Source organism: Nyctereutes procyonoides, unplaced genomic scaffold (assembly GCF_905146905.1).
Source record: "Nyctereutes procyonoides isolate TBG_1078 unplaced genomic scaffold, NYPRO_anot_genome, whole genome shotgun sequence".
Lineage (NCBI taxonomy): Eukaryota > Metazoa > Chordata > Mammalia > Carnivora > Canidae > Nyctereutes > Nyctereutes procyonoides.
In genome coordinates, this window is record NW_026575134.1 from 9,012,796 (window position 1) to 9,033,156 (window position 20,361).

General features: G+C 39.3%; 1 protein-coding gene across 2 annotated transcripts in view; it reads right to left on the bottom strand.

The window, feature by feature from the left end:
- The window catches only part of SUGCT (succinyl-CoA:glutarate-CoA transferase), a 716,497-nt gene that overhangs the window by 152,524 nt on the left and 543,612 nt on the right, over positions 1-20,361 (bottom strand). The gene's annotated exons all lie outside the window — the stretch shown is intronic.

The following is a 20,361-nucleotide window of genomic DNA, read 5'->3' on the forward strand; positions in this document are numbered from 1 at the left end:
TCTCATGTCCAATGCCGATTTTAATCTTTCCTGAAACCGAGGCTTCTGTCATAAAACAAAGGAGGTGGTCAGCACAAAAGTATCTGACTTTCTGACCAAAGCCACCAAATGACCAGGTGACCCAGTGGTATCAGACTTGTCTAATTTCCCCCCCAAAATGTCTCCAGGCATGCTGTCCCAATTCGCCCCGCTACTTCTTGAGGCAAGGTGCTAATTTTATCTTAGAAAGGGCAGCACCATTTCTGAGGCAGTGACACTTTCTAAAAAGAGAAATCTGGCCACTGATGGCAAAAATCGTTTTATGTCCTTTTTGTCTTGTTTGTTCAGCAAGACCAAAAGAGGACAGATTCCCATCTTTTCTCGTTGACTTCACCAAGGGGAGGGTTCCATTTAGAAGTCAGGAAGAACAATGTGGAAATTGTTCACTAACAATGTGGATCATTTTCAGACAATCCCCAGAAAATCTGGGATAAGTTAGGTGGAAGAGAGATAGATGACAGTATGTGGAAAACTTTATTTATGAATGTTAATAAAATTTCTATTGCAAAGGAAATACTAGAGACAAAACCGAAAAGCCCTACATTGAGAATGAAGCTTATTCCAGCCCGACTCTGAGAAGCAAACGAGCCAAAGACCGATTCATTAAGTGCCAAGTTCAAGGGAGGGATGGCAGGCTAGAGCGACAGCTGGAGAAGTTCCCCTCCTCAGGGTTTTGCCAAGAGCCTGCTCATATGCTTTGCAAACCATGTTAGATATGGGAGGGCAGACCTGACATCCTTGCTGAGCTTTCTCCGCGTCAGCGCTCTGCAGCATGGAAAGAAGTTGGTAGGTTTGAGATGAAAGGTAATCTTCCTCATTCACACTTGGGACCTTTAACAGAAATTTTCAAAATGGAAAACAAAAATGGCAGCCGGTCAACATCAAGATTCCAATTTTTACAACATCTGGAGGTGGCTGTTGAAGACAATGGCTGATACAACCCGGATGGACGGGTGCTTATGGGAGTATGCACCCCCAAGAAACATCCAGGTATGTGTCGGTTATACCGTGGAAAATGACATCTTTAATTTGTTTGAGCTGTGGGAATGTTTTCAAAAAGTATGGTGAGAACAAGGCAGACCCAAGTTTTTGTGGCGGCTTGATATGCTGACTCCTATTTTCCACAGGTCGGAATGATATTGTCCTAAAACAGCAATTGAAAAGTATACCAACTCCTTAGATCCTTCCAGATTGTGGAAAGGGTAAATATTTTAACCGCATATAGTAACTAGGATTTGAGAGGAAGTGAGTTTCCGTTAAAGTGTCATCGAGGTAGGATGAAATTTTCAAAATTGTAATACCAAGGAGTATGCTGGACATCAGGCTCCAGAAGAAAGCCAGGCTCTCTAAAAAGTTGGCTAATCTTTATTCCAGGATTATATCTTCCAGAACATGTGCCCAAATGCTTTAAACTCAATGAGAGTCAGTATAGCATGGGAGCCAAAGCGGTCCAAAGGTCTGGGTTCAGATCTCAGCTCTGATACTTGTGTGACTTTGGGAAACATATTCCTCAGCTTCCTCCTCTGTTACATGGGCATAATTATGGTACCCGCCTCATGGTATCAAACGGTGAATGAGTGAATGCTTGTGAAGCAACTTGAAAGAACAGTGCCTGAAATATTTTAAGCCTACCCCCAATTCTGGCTCTCCTTCTCTGATCGCATCCTCACACAGACCTTGTGAGGCAAGCGCTATCCATCATTTTCAGCTCGCACATGGGAAGGTGAGGATTTAATAGGTAAGTGAACTTGCTCAAGAATGGACAGCGCATCAATGGTGGAGACAGTACTTGGAATCACCTGTTCTCAGGCCAAAGCCCAAGCTCCACTATGTAATGTATTTGAGAATATGACTGGGGGGAGGAAGAGTTGGTCTTTCCTAATGAAGAAAATAAAACATTTGCGAGGGCAGGAGTTAAAAAATTCTCCATGACCCCCTAAGGTGCATCCGCAATTCCATTCCTCTCCCCAGAGCACTTAGAAGAGGGGTGATAGGGTGTGATTACAAAGATGACCACTATCAAAACTCTCCTGACCTCAGCTTGTTCAGTTCACTTCCTTAACACTTGGCCCCAAAGCATGACTATTCGAAAGCCTTCCTCCTTCCTCTTTTCCAACAGCCTTCCCAAGGATGTGCACTTATCGCCACCTAGTCTGTGACTGGTAGCATTTTACCCAATGGGTCAACTCATCCGTTGACTTCTGGGTGAAGGCAAAGAGGCCTGGCAAGTTCTCTCAGGATTTTTTTAAATAAAGATTTTATTTATTTATTTGAAAGAGAGAGAGAGAAAGCATGGGTTGGGCGGGGGGGGGGGGGAGGAACAGAGGGAGGGGAAGCAGACTCCCTGCTGAGCAGGGAGCCCGACTGGAGCTCCATTCCAGGACCCTGGGATCACAACCTGAGCCTAAGGCAGATGCTTAACCACCTGGGTCAGCCAGGTGCCCCTCTCTCAAGATTTCAAAAGGAAGGTTATTGTTGGTCCCTAAGCCCTATCCGTATCCATCTTTCTCCTGGGACCCTCCCTCCTATGCCACTACCCCTGCCAGTAATCGAGGCTCTGAATTGTTCTTGGGTCAGTAAAAGTGTCTGCAACATCCACTGATTTCATGGATCTGTTTGTGTGTGTGTGTGTGTGTGTGTGTGTGTGTGTGTCCCCAGTATCCCCTCATTCAAAGACACCTCTTGCATTCTCAGTAGCTGTACCATGGAAGCCTGGGAAACCAGGACCTTCAAGCTTTCCAATGCGTTCTGTTGCTGTTCTTTCTAGACCAGGAATACCTTCTTCTTTTCCCTATCCCGCTCCCCAGCTGTTTGCTCTGTTAACCCAAAAAACTCCTACCCCTCCTTTTAGGGGAAGACAGATGTCACACTTCATTGCAGCTCTCCTAGCCCACAGGAACATCTGTGTCCCCTTGCAAAGCAACACTGTTACCTTCTTTGCATTCTTCGATCTCTCCTAATCCTATTGCATTTAGCACAGTGAATCATAATCTTTCTCTGTTCAGTACCTAATATACTCTTGAGATGTAATAGCCACTCAACAGGGCTTATTGAGAAAAACCATTGGGCGAATTGCCATGGGTGAAGCAGAGCTGGTGTAGTGAGAATGAGTATAGTTTTTCATATCAGAGAGATCTAGGTTCAAATTCTGGTTTGGTCACCTCCTAGCTATGTGACTATATGCAAGACCCTTATAAACCTCTGTTTCTTCATCTATGAAACAGACAGTATTGTTAGAAGAAGCAAATGAGAAAGGAGTATAAACATCTTTGCTACATGGTGCACATCTGACAAATTTTTGTGTCGCTCTTAAATTTTGCACACATTTTCTTCTCTTTATATTCCTCCTCTCCTCTTCGACCCACACACTATTTCTTCTTAGAGCAGAGGAATGTAGCTGTTGAAAGTTTGGATAAAAGTGAATTATAATGACAGGTTTTAGGAGAATCCCTTCAAGCAGAGTCTAAGAGAGGGAGATAACCATTTGACTTGAATGCCACAAACCTGATACCAAATGTGGCCTTAGTGTGGAGATGGCCGTAGGATTTTTTTTTTTTTAAGATTTTATTGATTTCTTAGAGAGAGAGAGAGAGAGAGACCGAGCACAAAAGTGGGGAGGGGCAGAGGGAGTTGGAGAAGCAGACTTCCCACTCAGCAGGGAGCCCAGTGCAGGGCTCGATCCCAGGACCCCAGGATCATGACCTGAGGCAAAGACAGACACTTAACTGACTGAACCCCCAGGTGCCCCTGGGTGTAGGATCTTAAGCCAATGGACTTTAATATTACTGGGCCCACCGAAAAAGTCATCACCATTATGGTGTAGATATAGCAGGCTATCTTGGTTTGGCTCCATTAAAATTTTAATATGTCTAACATGATTGTTCTGATTCCACTCTCACCAGAAAGCTGGGCCTGCCTTCTGGGGAGAATTATGGATGATGTTGATTTTGACTCTTTCCAGACCCCTATGGCTGTGATATTTCACAATCAGGAAACAGCATGGCTTCTGATTATGATCTGGCTGTCAGAAGAAAACTTCTGGTCTTATTTCAGTAAGTCGCTCAAGTAAATTAATCAGTTTTTTGGAGTCTACCACAAACTCACATTCATTTTATCTTACATGAGGCAATGCTGACTGACCTAAACATAAACGTGATTTCTGGCATCCTCAAGGACAGGTCCAGGTCACCCCAAGACTTCATTTAGCTTTGTTTCCTGACCCCCACATTCCTACAGATTTCATCAGTATTCTTTGAGATCCTCAGTTCTCTAATAATAGGCAGTTCCAATCTCAGTTTTTCCTAGGTCCCCCTCTTCGACCTCCAAGAAAAAAATCAGAGAGCCAAATGCAAAAGGCCTAAGTATATTCCATCTTGATGGACTATTGTCTTTGCCGTTGGAGGAGAAACAGGCCTTGTCAGTGACTTTTGGTCACACTCTTAGGTCCTCCTAAAGATTCCAGCTTAAACGTGTGTATGGATGAATCTCTCTTATTAGTTCATTGATGTGACTTACAGTAAGACCTATGAAAATGTAGCATTTCAATAATTAATGTGTAACTTAATTAGTCAGGGGGAAGAAATCAGCACTTAAGAACAATAATATTTGATTTATGGAGCATATTTAAAGGAGACTGAATAGAAAAGCTGAAGTCTGCAACATTTTCTTGTTTTAAACTCTCTTTTGAACAGAAGTCAGCTCACATCACAAAAATGGTCTTGTTCATACATATAATGATACTGTAAATGCAAGTTTTAAAAAGAGCTTTAAGGTAACAGTCGCAGACAACCAAATTGTAACCATTATGTTTACCATCTTGGCCCATGTCCCAAGCTCCACATGTTTTTGGCATGGTTGTTTTTTTTTTTTTTTTAACTCAACAGTAAGGGCTCAAATATGAAGATTCCCTTTTGTTGCTATTTCAAATGCATGAGAGAACAAATCCATTTATCTAAATATGAATTTGAAACTCTTTGGAGTATGGTGACCATATGCATCAATCCTCAGAAAGTAAAAGCAAAATATTAACTTCCCTTTCTGTTGGAACACTTTAGATTTCTGACATGAGGAACTGATCCTATTAAGTGGTAATTTACAGTGGCTACTTATTGCTTAAATGTGGAAAATCCACAGGGGTAGACCATGGGAATTAAGGAGGAGAGGACCCTGAGTAAAATAGTATGCGCAGCTAATCCTCATCATTCACTCTGTATCATTCTCTTCCATCCAATTCCCTACCCACTTCCTTACCTTCCAGCCCATCCTCTGAACCCCAGCTAGTCAGTTAAATGAGAAATGTCTGGCAGAGTTTGCTACAAGAATGTGAGTTGCAGCAAACAGATTGGTCTATTTATATGAAATGATCCTTCTGCCATGGTTTCATATCATGCCATGATTCCAATTCCAAGAAGTTCCCCTGCCTTTACTATATGATGCCTTTCACACAGTGAGAAGGAACAAACTATGGATCAAGGGAAAGTGTTGTCTTTATGGAGGGCCAGCAAGCCAACAGCAGAAAGGCTCCATCTAAAATCAGAGAGGATAGTTACTCCATTAAGGTTGTTAAATTATTTCATTGGGCAGTTCCTCATAATGATCTTTCTTATCCGTTGAGAGTGACATTCTAAACAAACTATATTGCTCTTTCTTTGCTTGAAAATCTATGATTTTTTTTTTAGTGAATTCAGACATAAAAAGATTAAAAACAAACAAACAAACCCTGCCTTCCCATTATTGTTATTTTCTCCAGAATTTGGAGACCCATTATTTGCCATGAACTGGACATTCAAATCTTCTCTAGAACAATGAGATGTGTGCTCCCGCAGAGTCTGCTTTTTCAATTACTTGATAGGCTTAAAATGAGTAAACACAGAGAGAAAAATGCAGGGTGTGGGAACTGGAAGACATGACGATCAGTCTGTGGCTTTCTGAGAAAGTCTTGCTTAGAGTAAGTTTTTAAAGAAATGTAAAGTTAGGTCTTTTGCCTCAAAGTAAATTTCTTCCTTTCCTTCCTTCAGTGACAAACTATACAAGGAGGAGACAATGTATAAAACTCCCACTCGGGCCCCAAAGTCCCATAAATTAGCCTTTAGGTAAATCCATTCCATTTCAGAATTCCACAGTGGAACCTTAGAATGTTTACTCCCCCCAAAGTTTCCTGAAAATATGAATATAGAATTTAAACACTTAATCTCATCCACAAATATGCCAATTTTAAGGTAAATGCATTTTATCATATAAATTATTATGTGATAAGTTACATTATATATTACATGCAAATTATTTACTTGTAAATTCTTTTTTAACTAAAAAAAAATAAAATTTTATTATAGTAAATTTGGAACATGCAGAAAAAATTTTTAAAAGGGGAAAAGTTACCCATAATCTCATTCCCAAACACAATTAATATTAGCATTTGAGTATATTTTTCCCTTCCACAATTTTTTTATCTTGTATGTTACTTTTACTACAATTGTGATTAAAGTACACTCGAAATTTCACATCTTGCTATTGTCTCTGAAATATGTACATTTTAATGATTTGATGATAATCTATTGTTTAGCAATAACTGCTTTGGGGCTTTGGAAATTGTTTTTAATTTTTTATTATTAATGGTATCTTGGGACAAACATAAATTCAAAATAAATAAAAGTGCCATAGTAACTATCGTGGTAATTGGGAATAATACCTAGTTTTTAATGTATTAGGACAAACTGGAACTCAGAAGCACAATGGCTAGTAGATCTCGAAGCATCTCACTTTAGATCTCTAGTGACAGAGACCTCTTTGGACTCTGCAGATCCAGCTGGAATTTTGGTAAGAGAGGGAGATGGAGTCTCTAATGGGATCCATTGCCACATGGACATGAACAAGAAGGTTCAGTCTATTGGACCAAGATTCATCGTACCAGGGAAGGCAAAGGTCGTTACTTACACAGCACTAATATTTACTCACTATAAGCACTAAAAATACTACCAAGATTTTTTACATTTCTATAACACCTGCCAGGTAGGTCTTAACATCTTGAATGTCCAATAAATTTTATGGAAGGATGATTAGCTCCATATTATCAAATGACTTCCTTGGTAAATAAGTTCATGGGCAAAACATATCTGAGCCTAGAATTCCAAATACACGCACATAAAATGAACAAGAATAATGTATCCTCACTATTCACAAGGATAGCCACCTCTACTTTGCTTGAGACCTGCTGGCTTATAGAAGCTAGAAGATTCCCTGAAGATGCCCTTAAAAGGCTCCCCATGACAGAGTTCCTAAGGAGTTCAACATAATCTTGTGAGGTATATGTGGGGAAAACAATCAAAAGTAGAGGCTAGTGCTTGCTTCTCCCTCCTGAAGGAGGGAAATCTGTTGCAGCAGCCCATGCCAACAGAACATCAAGTGGTTGTAGCATAACATAGTGTTCATGGGAAGAAAAAAGCATGGGCGTCCCCATTCCAGTTCCCCATGGAACTCTGAGGGTGTGAAAGAGGAATGTGGTTGCTCCTGAGCTCCTCAAGAAGGAACATAGAAGTTAGAAGAGGTGCATGAGCTGCGAGGCTGCAAAGACGCTACCGGACAAAGCTAGGAGGCACTGCAGGCAGAAAAGCGACTGGCATCAACTACTGATAGAGCTAAAGGAAATTTTACCTGCAACTCTGTGAGGGAGCTGGAGTAAAGCTGGAAGTCGCCATAGGTTGATGATGAAGGGAAGCATCAAAAAGTCATTTGAACAAAACAAATAGAGAATTAATCCAAAGTACAGCAATGGGATAAAGAGCTCCAGGATGGATGTCTTTCAGTAAATACTAACTGATAAATAACCTAGTCATTGTTTCTCTTATCATAAACATTACATCAGCAGAGTCTACCAATATCAGAGAAAATAAGACAGAACCAGAGATAGCTGCTCATAATCAGGGGTCCCCTGGTGTCAGATCTCTGCTTCCCCGTCCTTCATCCTTCACCAATGGAGCCACGCCTTGCTTGGAAAAGGGCAATTAGATGTGATAGGTTGAACACAAATATTTATTATCACTCCCTTCCAATTCTCCATAAAAATGATAGGGGAAGGAGTTTTCTAATGGATAAACCTAAAAGGACTAAGAGATGAAGGAAGGACAGAAGATGAGAGATGGTAGCAACATTTTGTAGGCTGAAAATGCAGTGGATGGGTGGTCATTAACTTAGAGATGGGGAAAAGTTGCAACTATGGAGTGGAGGTGGAACAGTGAGGAACAAGCATGTTTAAGCTGCAAAACCCTGGAACCAGAGGCACCAGCAGTCTGGAAAAGGTGAAGGAGCAGGGTAAAGGTGTAAACCAAGGACTTGCAGATAATTGATGTTGACTGCTTCTCCCCACACTTTCTGGAAAGGCGGAACACGATCCACAGCTGAGCACAAAAGTGATATTCCATGCAGGAAACCAGACAATTAGGTAAGCTCTGCATGGCAATCATGAGATTCCCTAGCGTCCTTCCTCAACTTGGCTCAGGCTTAAAACCCACAGGCAGAGATTTGTAGGATTGCTCTCTCAAGTACTGAGTGGGCCAAGAGAATAGATCTGTAGATGCTGATATTTGGGGTCCTCCAGGGAAAGAGTCTTCTTATCAGCTGGCATTCAAGAAGCAATCAATCCACAGGACCTGCCCTCAGCCACAAGATTCCTGCCAGCCTTTTAGTGTCATCTTCTTCAATATGAATAGATACTCATGACTATATTTCTATGTGCTAAGCATCATTCAAAGCACATTTTCTTTTTTTACGTAATGAAAATTGTGTTGCTTCACTGTATCCTTTACATGTAGTATTCATGTTTTACACACATACATATAAATTTATTTTAATCATCATAACAACTCTATAAGGTAAGTACCATTATCATTCTCATTTTTTCATAAGGAAACAGGTACCTAAAGACTACGTAACTTGGTCAAGGTCAAAAGCTGTAAAATGGTGTGGCCAGTTTTACAATATTTCAATTTGGAACCAGAGCCCATGCTTCTAATCTCTACATTATATTGCCTCAAAATAACAGTAGAGACAAAATTAGGCAAACAAGGAAAAAGGGAAACAATGGAAATAGGCAACCAGGGGCCAAAAGAAAAATGTAAATAACTATAACACATTTATTCAATTTACTCATTGCATCCATTTAAAGCAAAATGAAACAAAACACCAAGATGCTCTCTTACTGAGGGTACAAGAGACTATGGGAACAGACGATTCAATAGGTGAGTTGAAGGTAGAATTATAGAAGGAAGAGACAAAGACAGAAACTAGGAGAGAAAACTGAGATGATCTATCTAGAGAAGAAAGAGTAAGCTGTGACTATGAAATCAGCAAAGAACTAATACAAGAAAACCTCCAGATTAATGAGCCTGTGAATATTCACTCAGCAGAATAAATGATGAGTCACACTAGGACACCACCACTGATAAATATTCAGCCACCAAATATAAAAAAGAGTATTCTGGAAGTTTCTAGGGAGGAAAGTAAACACAAGGAAGGTAAAGATGTGTTATGGCATTAGGCATCTCAACAGCAATTCTGAGACAGAAGACAGTGAGTAGCACCTAACCAAGCAACAACAAAAGGTGAAAATAAAATAAAAAGCTTTTCCAACAGGCAAAGTTTCAACAATATTATGTCCCTTTTGTCTTTTTTACTGATAGGAAGACAGGGTTCTAGAAAATAGCACCAAACTGATGATGCAGAGAAGTTTTAAGAAGTCATTTGAACAGCAGCACTAGAGAGAATCAATCTAAAAATCAGAGCAATAGGATGCATATTGTTAGGTAAATACTCACTGATAGATCAACTGATTTGTTGTTATTGTTGTTCATCTTACAATGGAGTTTTACAACTCCAGTGAGAATTTAGGTGTGAACTGCTACTACAAATACAGAAAACCAAGAAATGGATAAATAGGTCAGCTGTTAAATTCAGAAAAATGTAGGTGTGCCTGGGTGGCTCAGGTCAGTCAGGTAAATGGCCAGCACTTGATTTTGGCCTAGGTCATGATCTCAGGGCCTGTTTGAGATTCTCTCTTTCCTTCTCCCTCTGTCCCTCCCCCTACTCATGCTCTCTCTCTCTCTTTCTCTTTCTCACAAATGATCTTTGAAAAAAATTATAAAAAGTAAAATATGTTCATAGAACAACAGTATGTGTCTTAGTTGTGAGAAATATTTTCTACTCTTAATAATGTAAACACTGACTACTGATTTAGGCAAAAACAGTAACCAATTATGGTGGAACGGGATGAGGGGAAAAACAGGTTGTGAGCTGTGTGGGAGATGATCCCAGACAGCTAAATCCTCACTGTCTATAGGACAGAATAAATATATGGCTACAATTCCAAGACGCTAGGAGATAGCAGAACTATGTTATTTAGAAATGTGAGGTAATTAGTGGAAGAAACAACTTTAAGAGTTTTCAGAAAACAAGAATCAGGAGAGGAGATGGGGGGAGCAAAAGGATGCTGCTTTTTACTATAAACCTTCTACTTGTTTCTTCAAACCATGTATATGTATTATTTTGATAAAATGACTTTTTAAAATTACATGGAAACATTTTTAAAGGTTGGATTAGGGGATCCCTGGGTGGCTCAGTGGGTTAGCATCTGCCTTCAGCCCAGGGTGTGATCCTGGGGTCCCAGGATCGAGTCCCATGTCAGGCTTCCTGCATGGAGCCTCCTTCTCCCTCTGCCTGTGTCTCTGCCTCTCTCTCTCTGTCTCTCAAGAATAATTAATATTATATATATATATATATATATATATATTTTTTTTTGTTTTTGTTTGTTGTTTAAAAAAGGTTGGATTAGCATCTCAGAACTGGACTTCAAGTAAAATCTCACACTGCTTTGCATCTCTATCCCATAGCCACACACAGACTATTAGGTCCCCAAACATATCGTGTCCTTATTTCCTGTGATCCATCTCTGGCTACTGACATCTTGGTTTTAGCTTGGTGAGACCCAAGCCAGACTTCCGACCTAGACCGTTATTAGATGATATAGTTGTGTTGTTTTAAGCCACTATATGCGGCAATCTGTCACAGTAACAATAGAAAGCTACCAGACTGCCAGTTCCTAAACCAACTCATGTAATTACTACTGATGGGAGAACCTTGAGTGACCAACTGAGGATGTGTATGGACACTCAATAGGCTTAATAAATCCATAAACTTAAAATTCATTAGAAAGATCATCTTATCTTCTCAAGTGACCAGGGTCAACTGTGAGTCAAGCAATGGAGGCACCCACCTACCCATCAAACACTGATCAATATTTTTGAGCATGGCCAAGAGGTCTGAACCTTCCCACCATGGTAAAGGAAGCTTCAAACAACCCAAATTTCTTCCATACTTTCCTATTACAGCCATTCCTATCAAATGCATCCGAGCCAGTGGGATGCGTTTATGATGGAGTATGAATATTTGTAAATACCCAAGATAGAAGCATAGCCTCTGACTTCACAAGGAAGCCCTACAAAAAGAGGTAGTTTTGAGCACAGGTGAGCATGTGGAAAAACCAACCTGCTCAAACAGCTGTGTGTGTGTAGCAACATCAGCGAAAGTGTCAGGGCTAACTCAAGTTTAACAACAGGTGCAAACTGTCCCTTACTTCAACCTGAGAGCCAGCACATGAAGAAAATAACTCTGATTTTCTTTCTTTTTTTTTCTTATTGTAAACTTCTTTTAAAATCGAGATATAATTATCATATAACACTGTGTCTATTAAGGTGTGCAACATGCTGCCTTCATACATTTATATACTGCAAAACCGTAGTGTTAGCTAACACCTCCATCATGTCACATAATTATCACTTCTTTTTTGTGGTAAAAACTTTGATCCATGAGCCACCCAGGTGCCCCAAAACTTGTTTAAACATTGATATTAAAAACAAATAAACAAAAAATTCACAATGTTGAAGTATATAATATAGTATTGTTGATGCAATGCTGTACATTAGATTTCCAAAACAGACTCATTTTCTCACTATAAGTTTATACCCTTTGATGTACGACTCCTCAATTCTCCCCCCAGAGTCTTTAGTAAATCGTCATTCTATTCTACTATTTCTGTGAGTTCAGCATTTTTAGATTCCACATATATGTGAGATTGTATGGTATTTGTCTTTCTCTGTCTGACTTCTCACTTAGCATAATGCCCTCATGGTCTGTCCATGTGGTCACAAGTGACAGGATTTTCCTTTTTCTCATGGCTACATAATATTCCATTATATATATATATATATATAAACTATAATATATATTATATATATTATATAATATTCCATTATATATGATATATGATATATTATATTCCATCATATGTATATATGTATATACTATATGTATATATAATGGAATATTATGCAGCCATTTTATATATGAGAAAAAAGGAATAAATGGATATATGTGTATACATCACATATCAATTATTGCAAATAGTGCTGTAATAAACATACAATGCAGATATCCTTTTGATATCCTCTTTTCATTTCCTTTGGATAAACACCCAGAAGTAGAATTGCTGGATCATATGGTTGCTCTGTTTTTAACTTGTTGAGGAACTTCCATACTGTTTTCCATACTGGCTGCACCAATTTACATTCCTGCCAATAGTATAGTAGGATTCCCTTTTCTCCACATCCTTGCCAACACGTGTTGTTTCTTGTCTTCTCCGTGATAGCCATCCTAACAGGTGTAAGGTAATATCATTGTGGTTTGATTTGCATTTCCCTGATGATTGTGATGTTGGGAACTTTTTTCATGATCTTTTCTTACAGCAACATTAAAGCCTTACGAAATTTACACAGAATGACTGGGAAATTGTTTTTATTAAAAATTTCTACTCACAGAGAAGTCTAGGGTTTATTTCAAGCAAAAAAGACATCTAATTTTAAATTTTAGAAGAATAAGTTACTGATAACAAAGCAAGGAAAATAAACTGACAAACTACAAAATACAAAGGGAATCGTATTTCCACTACAGACATGCAACAAGGCCCAAAACCTTTTGAAGAATAGCAATAATGCAAATGGAATTGATCCTTTCAATTTTTGCACTACAGATATTTTTTAGCTCCTTTACTTTTGGAGACACCAAATAATTAGAATAGAAGAACACAACTTATGACCGTGTTCACAAAATGAACAAAGAATAAAGACTACTTTAAGCTGGGTAAAAACAAAATCTGAAATTATCTCCTTCCTCCCAGGGAGAGTAAGGGGATTTATTTTTCTCTTCCCCCCCAGCTTTCCATGTAATCTCCTTATGGTCTCCAGTACTTAAGATGTATTTACAAAGGGGGATCAGGATGTTTTGAGATTAATGTCCCAAAGGAAGTCTTCAGTTGACTTGTGCTAGTGGAAAGTGTAAGTTTTGCTTAAGTTTAAAGAAAATTTATGGGCTCTGATGTTGAAATGGGTCATGGTAATTAGCTGGACATACTGCTTCATTTAATTGCTCATTACAATCCCTAGAGTCTCACTTACTATACTACTTAATAGATCGCCATCCCCAGGTAAAATGACCATGGCTACACTGGCCACACATCCCATATTTGGATCTCGGAACAATGGTCACCATAACCAAAGAGAGCATAGAAAACGCAGTTATGTGATTTCCAATCATAAATGACGTCAAAATTCCCTCCAGACTTGGACTTAACAAATGTGAAATAAAGATTTTTTTTTTCCCCTATAAAACTTCAGGAAACAAGGAACATCCCTGGGTGGGGGATGGGGAATATAATTACCTTTGACAATAGAATGCACCCTGGGACTTTCAAGGCAAAACTGTTAGGCCTTTTATTTTTCTTTTACTTCTTTTGTGGGTGTGCAATCCTTTCTTAAACATTTGGTCTACATATGGATAGACCTGTGATTTTAAATGGCCTAATGAGCTTCAGACAGACTTCTAAGTAACACTCATGAATAAGCCAGAGAGAGAATCTCAGATGCTAACATTTACTGTACTAAGAATTTTTTTGTTTGCTGATTTTTTCCTCCTTTTAAAAAGTTAACACTTATTGAACATAATATGTCCTGAATCTTTTGCAGGTGTTAAACAGCTGACTTTAATTTTTAAAAAAACCAAATCCATCTATTACCAAACAAAAAAAAATTAGTGGTATTTATTTAAGTTATTTTGACAGTAAATCCTTCCTCTCTATTCTGTCCCAGAAAAAAAAAAAGATTGTATTTCTCTGTAAAAATAAACTTTCTGTGAAGTTTAAGACATGACCTCACGAGGACTTGGTCCTTAAAGAGCTGAAGGATCCAAAATGTGGCATTGCATTTTTTTTCCCCTAACCCTTTAATTTAGGATGGAGGGACACATATTAGCAATACTGGCTTAAAAATGAAATAGTATATCTTTCTATCATGGTATAAAATGCTATGGTATGACAAGTGGCTCTAAGTTAAGGCATTGTCTAGACTGGATATGAAATTCCCATCATGGGGGGATACTGGAGTAAGAGGGGATCAATCATAAGATAGCAAATGAGATTGGAAAAAGGGAGGGAAAATTTAACAAAAGCAAACAAACTTAATTCATGAGGGGTTTGTCCCTGGATTCAGGACTCTACCCTAACATCTGGGCTTTTTTTCTCGTGAATTTTCCAGTGTTATCACTATTTTATCAACTGGTTATTTTCTGTTGTCTAGGCCAGACAGAATGGTCTCTGCTTCCAGCCACGAAAACAAGGGCCAAAGCAACAAAACAGGAGCAAAGTAGGAAAAGTTACCTACAGTACATCTCATTGTCGTTAATAAAAGACCTTGATTTCATTGGAAGACTGAGATAGTTCAGATGTGTGTGGTGGGATGCAACCTTGTCCAGATTTCCAAGGAGTGGTTGTTATGAAATTGTAGGTTTCTTTAAAATATCTATCCAGGATAGACAGGGATACATACCTGCATGTTAGTTTTCATCGGTACTCTTTGGCTGGTCATCAGCACTAATCAGGAGTACATACTTCAGGGGTGGTAAGCTAGCACAGGAAAATCTTAATCAAAGAGCCAATTTGAGACACAGCTGCAACATAGTCTTCAGTTATCTTTAAACCTGATAAACACCAAGGGCTTTGTTCATTAGCAGAGTGAGTATTAGAAATATCCTTTTGTTTTTGGAGAGAGACAGCATGAGTGTGGTGTGTATCGATAGGTAGTTCCTGGAGAGGGGAGAGAGAGAATCCCAAGCAGGATCCACACCCCATGTGGAGCCTAATGTGGGACTTGATCTTATGACCCTCAGATCATAACCTGAGCGGAAACCAAGAGTCACGTATTTAACCAACCGAGCCACCAAGGTGCCCCTAGAAATATTCTTTAATCATGATATAAGTAGCAAAATATGTGATAGAAACATGGTAGGGGCATTTCTATCTTCACATAAATAACATTTAGGACTCCAGTAAGCCCAATATCCTGTACCCTTCAGAATGGTGGCCTGGGCTCCCTGAAGAACTTATATCTAGGCTCTGACTTGAAGAATTTTTGGTCACTACTACCTGGAACTCTAGGCAACTACCAAAACCAACCATAAAGGACCTAAAAGTTGTGAACAGGCAAACTGACGAAGGTTCCTTTGCAGTCAAGGGACTTTCCTAAAAAATTGGGGCAAATAAACCAAATTGGTTATAATCTGGGGTTAACTGAATCAAAAAATACCTATACTTTCTTCATGTAAGAGAACAGTATCTGTCTTAAAAGTCCAAACTTACATTCAAAATTTCATAGTTCCTTGCCCTTGTGTCCCATATACCATGTGAACTAACCACCTCTGGGAAAAGCAATTTGTATCACCCATTCTATGTTACTGTAGTGGAATTTTTTTCAGTGAATTTACTCAGAAAGGGAAAGCAAGAGTTGCCATGCATGCCTTATTTGTGGATTGTTTTCCTTCTTTTGATGACTGGCAGTTCAGAAGGATTTTTCTGGTGAAGTGAGGAGGTATGGATAATTATCTCTTGACAGCTAAATGTAACTCTAGATCAAGCCTCTTTACTTCACACATTCATTCACTCCTGCTCACAGATCAGGAGGAGAGAAAACTGTAAAAATGTCACCATGGTTGCCAAGAAAACAGTGTGAGGCAAAAGATAAAATAGGAGCAATAGCTTAGATCTTTGCTGCTGTGGTAGCCAGTATCCAAATGGCAATCAATTATCCCTGCTTTCTAGTACCCCTGTATTTGTGTAGACTCCTCCTATATGGTTCAGGGCCGACTTGTGTGATCAATAGAATACGACAGAAGTAATGGTGTGAGGATTCTGGAATACATCATAAGAAAGTATTGGAGCAGATGCTTTGATCTCTTGAACTCTCTGCAATGTGGGAAGCCAGGTGCCATGCCCTGTGCAGAGGCTTCCTGGAGAGGAATGAAAGTCTACCATCAATAGCCAGCACCAACCTGATAGCCGTGGTGGTGCGCCATGTTGGAATAGAACTGGCAGCCCCAGTCAAGCCTTCAGATGACTTCCAACAAGGCCAACATGTGACTATAAACTCATAAGAGACAACAAGGTGAAACTACCCAGCTAAACTGCTCCTGAATTCTTGACCTACAGGGACTGTGAAAGAAAATAAGCCACTTACTTTGTTTAAAGTCACTGTGTGTGGGGGTGATTTGTTATATAGCAATAGGTAACTAACCACCTACAGCATTTTCAGCTCCATTCTCTTCCTCCAAAATACTGATTTTCCTATTAGCCTCTCTTGTAGCTAGACATGGCCCTGGAAGCTGTTCTGACAAATGAGATCAAAGGGGTCGTCTATAAGGGAGCTGTCTTGGAAAGGGAACAGGTACAGAGTTCCCCTACACAGCTCCTTCCCCTCAAGTCTCTGCTTTGAAAATAATGATGCCTGGAGCTGGGGCAGCTATCTTACAGCTGAGATGCAGCAAAGGAGTCTGGAGTAAACAGGAGAGAGGCTAGGACCCTGACAACACTGCTGGCTAGGTAAACTAGCACCGGGTGCATCCCACCACCTTAGAAAATGACCAAAATAAACCCAATTGTTATACTACTGGTAGTTGGGGGTTCTATTATTTGTAGCTGACAGCATTCTTCACTGATGCTGATTTTGGAACCAAGAGGGGGTGCTTTACATTAAAGACCCTAAAAGGTAGAATTGTCTGAGGGAAAGAGATAGGACATCAGGCTATGAGGTTTAACCATCTCTAGAAAGAAGATGAGCTTGGTTGTGCAAGGAGGAAGCATCTGTTTCAATTGTTGCCTGTAGAGACCCAGACTATGTATTGAAACAAAAAGATGTAGTGTTAGGGGAAAATGCAGAAAAACTGGTTGTGACAGCCTTTCCTTCATACAGCTTTTTTGGATGTTTCTGAATATTCAGGAAAGGGGAGGCAAAGGACTTCAGCGGGCACCTCCAGGCATGGCAGAGGGCACATACACCCTCAGTAGTCATTCTGAAGGCTTTGGGTCCATATGTTTGGTTTCCCATAACAATTGTTATGTGAAACTAAGCAGGCAACTTCAAAGCATAATAGATTTTTTCTCTCTTTGTCTCTCCTCTACTCTGATAAATAACAATCAAGCAAACCTCTTGTAGATTCAGATATGTACGTTTCCCATTTGGCCCATGAATGGGAAATAGAAGTTGGCAGGTCTAAGGTCTCATGAAACATTTATTTCACCTTTTGTCCTATGATAGGCTAGAAAGGTAGTTGGAACCATGTATCATGGCTGCATGAGGTTTTAAGGCACATTATATGCATTATTTTACGTAATCTTCACACCACCAGCCTCTTTGCCAAAGGAGAAAACTGAGAATGCCTACAGAGGAAGCCCAGCCTCGTTCAGCTCCAGAGCCTTTGCTCATATCATTATGTTGTAACGCCTCCGAATGTTTCTGTTAATTATTTATTTAGAACACTCCTCAATGTTGTCTGCTTTCCTGATGGGACTGGCCCCCACCTCCTCACTGGTCTCCCTGGCTCTCCTCCAATCCAGCTGCAGCCACAGACATCTTTCTCAAGTCTATACTTGTGTGTGTTTATACATTGTTGTTTAAAGACTTAAGTCAAAACTCCCTGACGTGACACCTCTGAGTTCTGTGTCACTCACCCATTCCCTGCCCTCCTCCCTCAGCTCCCGGCATTCCTCCCAGTCTTGACACCTCTTTCCATCTCCTAGCTCTCACTGCTCATCCTGTGTCCTCTTCTGACTTGATTTATCCCACTTTCTAATGCTTGCAGTCCCACCTTGGCTTTCCATCCCAGACTTCCCCCTCTGCCTGGGCACTTCCTCCAACTCTTTCGGCCTGGTGTCCTCCCACACGTCCTTCATCTCGGACATCACTTCTCAAGCACCTTGTGCTTCCATAAAGTTCAGCCCTTGATGTCTTGTCTTTGTCTCTCTCTTGGCTTGACTCCGTAAGTAATTTTCATCAGCATGCTCACCATGCTTCAATGTATGTTCGGTTCATTCATTCTTTAAAAAATGTCAGCATGCTTATTTAAATCAAAATTGGTCAAGATACAACCAATTCTCAAGAGCTGACAATTTCTAGGGAACAAAAGTGAAACTGCGTTCTGTCCATTAATTTATATCACAACTAGCACCAAATTATCACAGTAAAACGTTGTTGGCACACTGTATGCTACCCACATTTATGTAATTATAGACAATATTCTGCTAGTTTCACAGACATAACAAAGAACCCAAGTGCCTGGTCTAACTAAACTTGCACATTTAATTACTCATTCTCCTCATAAAATGCACTCATTTTCTACTCATGTGGATGATGTGTATTTTATACACATATTATATGACATGTAATTATATATTAGAACATTCTATATATACATCTATAATTAAATATAATTATTTAACAAAACAGACTCCCTTTCCACTTTAGAGTGTTGTCAGTCTTTTACCGCCACCCTTCACTCTCTAAGTAAATTAGATTCACTAATTTCCTAGTTCATTTTTTATTTTAATTTTTTTTAAATCTCCAATTGCATGAATCTGCCCTTTTCCAGAAGTGAAAGCATGCCTGCAGAGGCCACAGATTTGGGTCTCCATCTAATTTCTTTCCATCTATGGTTGATGAAGTTCCTCTGTGGCTATCAAATGGCTCACTATTGTCATTCTTTTCATAGCTGGGAGTTCCTACATCTTCATAGGTCTTTCAAAAGAAAGTTAAGAAAGGGCACATTATGAAACGTGAGTATGATGCCATTCTGAACCAAAGGCCCTGTCTGCCCTTCAAAGGACTTCTTCTGTCTCATCTGGCACAAACCAGTCAAATTTCTTGGAAGTGAAGTGTCAGATTAAGCAATAGGCTGTAATGGGGAGGTTGCACTACAAGGTACATGAAGTTTCCATAGACTATATCCTGTGGTAAAAGTCTCTGTTCCATGCAGTTACTCCCTACAGAAAATTCATTCTTTCCAGAAAGAAATACCATTTAGTAGCATAATGACAAACTTGTTCATCCAAAAAAAGAACGGTCTCGTATTTTAAGACTTTTAAGTTTATTTCCTTAATAATTCAATTTAATTTTTAATCTACTGTTCCCCTCCACCTTAATTTTAGAACTTTTGAATGTTTAAAATCTGGGCCTGGTTTTCATGGTTGTTATTGTTGTTGTGGTTGTGTGTTGTTTTAAGTGACTTTGGCAAGAAAGGAGTTTGGGGAGTAGAAGAGGCCTCTAGGTATCCGCAGGATCTTTGATGGTAGCAAAAACTACTTGTAAATTTGCAGGAGGAACTATTTCTCTTCCATGAGATAAGCAAATTCACAATGCATACAAATTTTGGCCATGAAACATAAAATTGGCTCCAAAGGACAAGTAATTTGGGCTCAAAGACTGATTATACAAAAAGAACATGAAAAATGTGCTACATATAATTCTTTTATATTTATTAAGTGATAGGTGACTATAAAAGAAGTTTATGAATCATATATCCTCCATTTGTATGTTTTATTTCAATCACAGACATTTTATGGGTGGTTATATAATATTCTTCGGCTTTACATAGTGCCCTTAAATAGAATCACAAAATTCCTCACTGAGAGTTTCATTCATAAATAAAAAAGGAAAAAAAGAAAGAGCTTTGATGCAAGGTTTAAATAGAGGAAGTGACTCAGTGATTCAGGAGGAGTGTTGGCAGAAATGGAATAGCATCCAAGAAGAAGAAACTAAATTGTAAAAGGGCATGGGAGGTTAGAATTTGAACAGCAATGTGAACAGCAGGACCCACAGGTAGAAAAAATTCAAGAAATATGTAAGCATGTAGCAGTATCCAAATCTATATTTATAGTTGAAAAACATGCCACTCCACAGG